Below are 5,181 nucleotides of genomic sequence, written 5' to 3' on the forward strand. Positions count from 1 at the left end.
ACATCGCTCCACGCAAGACGCCCTTCTGCAACTAAAACATGAAATCATAGACAATCCAGGGCGCTCGACGAGAGCCATCCTCGGGCTGGACCTGAAGAAGGCCTTCAATAACGTTCGTCACGATACCATATTGCGACCAATAGACAAGCTAAATCTCTGATTGCGAACATACAACTACGTCCGAGACTTCCTCATGGGAAGAGCCGCAAGCATGCGAGTGGGACAACTGAACTCGGATCAAATCAACATCGGGAGCTCGGGCACCCCGCAGGGCTCGGTGATCTAGCCAATGCTCTTCAACCTCGTCCTGCTGGGGCTACCCGACCGATTGCTTCAAATCGAAGGACTGCATCACAAGCTACACGCAGATGATATTACGATCTGGACGACAACGGGCAGCGACAGAGCGGATCGAGCAACGGTTACAGCAGGCCATCCAATGCGTGGAAAACTACCTCGTGGGCAAGGGCCTCGCCTGCTCGGCCGACAAATCCGAACTGCTGCTATATATACGGGTAAGAAAGGGGCGTCCACCCATAGGCTACAACACCCCCCCCCCCCCCGGAAAAGGAAGAAATCCAATTAATGGCATCAAACGGTCTACCCATCCCGATTGTAGACAAGATCCGGGTACTAGGAATGATGATAGAACACAAGGGCGGCAATGGCGAAGCACTTCGCAAGACAACGGCAAAGGCCATCAGCACGATGCAGCTGAACCGACGCATCACCATGCGCGAAGGCAGCGTCATACGACTCATCCAAGCCTTCGTCATTTCTCAAATAAAGTACACGGCAGCGTATCACAACTGGATGGTTGCGGGAAGGAACAAGCTCAACGCCCTCATACGCAAGGCGTACAAATGTGCATTGGGACTTGCGCCCGGAGTCAGCACCACCAAGCTCTTAGAACTAGGCTTACACAATACGCTCGAGGAACTCGAGGAGGCGCAAGAAGTGTCCCAACTCGAGCGCCTATCCAAAACCCGACCGGGAAGACACGTGCTCGAAAAGCTCGACATCACATACCACACGCCGCACGGCATCAAAGTGGAAATTCCAAGAACCATACGCGAGCAACTATACGTTCCCCCATTGACTCGCAACATGCACCGCCAACACCACACGGGAAGACGTAAGGCCAGAGCACAACACATGAACCCAAGTTACTCCAACGACAAGGACGCAGTCTTCACCGACGCAGCCCGTTATCGAGAGAGGAAGAGTTTCGTGGCGGCAGTCACTAGCCACCGAGGGAACCACCTCACGAGCGTCACCGTGAACACGGCACATGCCGAAGCGGCAGAGGAAGCGGCCACAGCACTGGCTCTCATACAAACCAAAGCTACATACGTGATCTGCGATTCGCAAACTGCAATTCGAAATTTTGCAAATGGACGCATCTCGCAAGAGGCGTATCACATTCTCCAGCGACATTCCATACACCAGGAATACGCCGACTTCGATAACCGAATGTACTTGCTATGGATCTCGGCACACACTGGACTGATCACCCCCAAAGAAGCGGCTTACCGCGTTGCTCGAGACCTCACTCAGCGAGCATCATCGGAGGAAAAGCCTGCGCAGGGTACTGAAAACGTCTCGGCATGGGAGGATCGTTTGACCAGGTTCCACGACATCACGACACACTATCAGTTATAGAGACGCGTATACCCATTCCCTCACGCTAGGTTAGACAGGACGCAAGCAGTACACTACAGACAATTACAAACGGATTCTAACAAAAACCCCAGACTCATGCACGCCATGTATCCAGACACGTACACTACAAACAGATGCACGTCGTGTGGCGAGGTTGCGACGCTGAATCACATGTTATGGGAGTGTCAGGATTTAACAAACAATTCGGGCAGTGTCGACCCCTCCGTCTCTTCCACCGCCAGCCTCCGCTCGCGCTGGAAGACCGCACTGCTCAGCTCGAACCTGACAGCACAACTCTGGGCCATCCAGCGAGCCGAGGAAGCCGCTACGAGACAAGGTCTCGGAACCGCATCCGCAGCGGGTGGCCAGACCCACTAAAAAGACGCCGGACTCAAATCTGCTTGATTTGAAAATAAAGTTTACGTTCTTCTTCGTCTTCGAGAACGTGTGTCTGTTACTGTGATACTTGCAGTAATAATCTAACAATAACAATATTTTATTACACGCGGCGAGCAATAAAATATGCATGAATCACGCCTGTCAAGACACCTTGGGCTTGACTCGTAGCGCCTGGAATACAGCAACAAACTGCTAAGGATACGAGACAACAGGCAGAAAAATTTGTTCTAACGATGATACAAAATGCTAACATATAATAGAAAAATAAAAAGGCAACGGAAGTACAGATTGCATTGGCTGCTATATTAATTCATTTACAACTGGATATCCAACAGTTGCAAACAAAAGTTTTATCGCCCGAATGATTGCGCACAGCAAACGAGGTGCCCAAAATTTACAAAGCAAGACAACAATACACAACAGACAATAACCCATGGTTCCTATTTCACTTACTATTTATACATTTTGCAGAGAGTCGACATAACTATTCCAGAGCCGACGAACAGTGGGCAGAAGAAAACGAAAACTACCCAATCATGCACAGTCAGTAGTTCAGGTATCCCTCAAGCATTTTGCAAGACGTTTACAGAAGCGGACACCTTAGAGAAAGAATAAATCCGCCGAGTAAGTCGGAAAGGTAGCACAAGAAGTACCAGAAGTACAAGCATCCCCAAAAAAGACAAAAAAATACACAACACGGCTGCAAATTCAATCATTCCTGCATTTCAGATGACGCAAAAAGGACAAATAAATCATTCAAAGAGGCACATAATTCCTAAATATTGCTTGATACGCGTTGTACTGTGGGTACACCTCTCATCGCCATTCTTCCCGCAACAAACATCATTACATCGCCTTCGTCCTTTTGACATTGCTGCGTATACTTGTAACACTGTGCATCCTCCTGAATTGAAGTTTGCGTTTCGGAATTGCGTGAGAACGATGACGTGCATAAACATAAAGATTGCACGACAGTAAAGTTATGACCATTTTGGTTGATAAACAGGTACATTCCATGAGAATAATCGTTGCACACGATGAAGGTAAACAAAATTGGACGCATTGCCATTAGTTGCAAATCATTTAAAGTGACTGACAACCGATTTTCATGGACCTAGTTTTTTTATGGCGCAACAAAAACCTAACCCTCGGTAGTGTTTACACCTGCAGCGGTTACTTCCAAAACCGTGTGGATATTATGTAAGCAGAATTTTTCGATCTGAGCAGCCTCGAAAAAAAATAAGAGTCCCTCCTCCAGCAACGCCGAGAAGTGATAACGATGTCGATAGCCATCCTCAAAAATTGTAAAGGCGCCCATATTCCTGCTTACACTGGAGGGAGTGCTACTGTGGTTAACCACCCATATTGTTCCCCTTCCAACCACATTTAGAGGAAAATAGACTGGTACAATAAATCTGCATTGTTGTACAGACCTTTCTTATAGTTGCACCGCGTTTTTTCCCAACTACACGGCTACGTCATGTCTGTCTGGTCCCGGCGTCGTTATTCTGTCAACAGACAAGCGAAGCCAACTCATCGAAAACCAAGGCGAAGGCAGCGCCACGTTTCTGCTCACTACAAACGAAGGCTTATCAGCACATTGTAAGGTATAAAAAAACTTATAATAGAAAGAATGTTGCTGCATTTAAATAATAATAAAAAGACCAGGAACCGCGTACACTAGTAGATGGTCACGGGGTAAACCTCATACGTACCTTCACGTTTTTGCCACGTGGGGCGCCAAAGTTCATTTTTCCTTACTTTTAGTGAAAAATTGAAAATATAAAACCACGGTTATTGAGAAAAACAGGGCTCGTTCCAGCCAATACGATAGACGATCTTTCCATCAACGGGAAAATCTCAATTTATGGTCTGTCCCTTTAGTGAACGGCTTTACTAAAGCTTAGCTTTGCATAGATTCCAACATGTGCGATGTATCTGCATATTTCTTTTTTTTTTCATTTGAAGCACCGAAGTATTTATGTTGCTGCCACCCCCTTACTGCAATACGTTCGGTTGAAAGCAAGAGTGTACTAACTTTAAATACATACATACGCCCGAATAAGTAACGGATTGCGCCAAAATTAGCCTATTGTTTATCTAGGTTGGATCTCTAGGCAGCGCTTCAGGGGTGATATCAACGAAGCTGAGAAGTTATTCGATAGGAGCAGTGAAGAAATGATTATACCGATGGAGACGCTCCGCTTTGCTCGACGTGACCTCGTTTCAGCTGTCAACCGGCTTGCCGCCCGAGGGGTGGACGTTGCAACACGAAGGGCTACGAGGAAGCGTTACCAAGCAGCTGGCGTCGGTGGTATAGTGGTTAGCATAGCTGCCTTCCAAGCAGTTGACCCGGGTTCGATTCCCGGCCGACGCAGGTGTTTTGTTTTTTTTTTGCAGGAGCCCGAATAATATATTACGATAGCATTGTTTTTATACGAAGAAACAAGGTGTTAGCCTTTGCTGAATACAATGTTTACAAAGGCGTTTCCCTGTGCAGCCACGTTGGTGGCGCCATCTTGTGGCGATAACGTTCACCATAGCAGACGCACAGCTAATATTGGACTGACTCGCCAAATTTTGCACTACTGCTGGTGGAAAAGCTTCGGCAGCGACATAATAGTGAACATTCCGACATTTTAAAACTTTATTCGACGAGAAAACATATGAAGCACAACAACGTTTCAAACGCGGATTTAGTTGAACAAAACGCCACAATATGTCTCTACCAGCGTTACTGCTGCTGTCAACGGCCACGGTATAACCGTGTACTCTGTGAAGGGTGGTACGTTGACTGTCAAGCTAGAACTCCCTATGTTCACTTTAACGATATTTCTTTCTGAAGATACTGTCCTACTAGAGCATGATGAATATAGTTATGTATGTGTGCTGAATGGGTATGTCTATATTCTTATAAATTCGGAATATAACATGAACACCGATGAAAGCCGTTTCTGTCCAAAAAGCTACTAATCTATATTTTAGCATTCACTAGCAAAAAAAGCGATAGCACCAAATCAAGCGCAAAAGATTGCAGCTGACTTCCACTGTCGGTACCTGAAAGCAACAAAATAAAGAAAAACAGCGCCACTACCTTTGAATGGCGGAGTGTCTGTGAAA

At 46.6% G+C, this 5,181-nt stretch overlaps 1 non-coding gene across 1 annotated transcript; it reads left to right on the forward strand.

The window, feature by feature from the left end:
• The first annotated feature begins 4,366 nt into the window (after positions 1-4,366).
• Positions 4,367-4,438, forward strand: Trnag-ucc (transfer RNA glycine (anticodon UCC)). The gene has a single exon. It is a non-coding gene; the product is annotated as a tRNA-Gly (tRNA).
• The last annotated feature ends 743 nt before the right edge of the window (positions 4,439-5,181 follow it).

This window comes from Dermacentor silvarum, chromosome 9 (assembly GCF_013339745.2).
Source record: "Dermacentor silvarum isolate Dsil-2018 chromosome 9, BIME_Dsil_1.4, whole genome shotgun sequence".
Lineage (NCBI taxonomy): Eukaryota > Metazoa > Arthropoda > Arachnida > Ixodida > Ixodidae > Dermacentor > Dermacentor silvarum.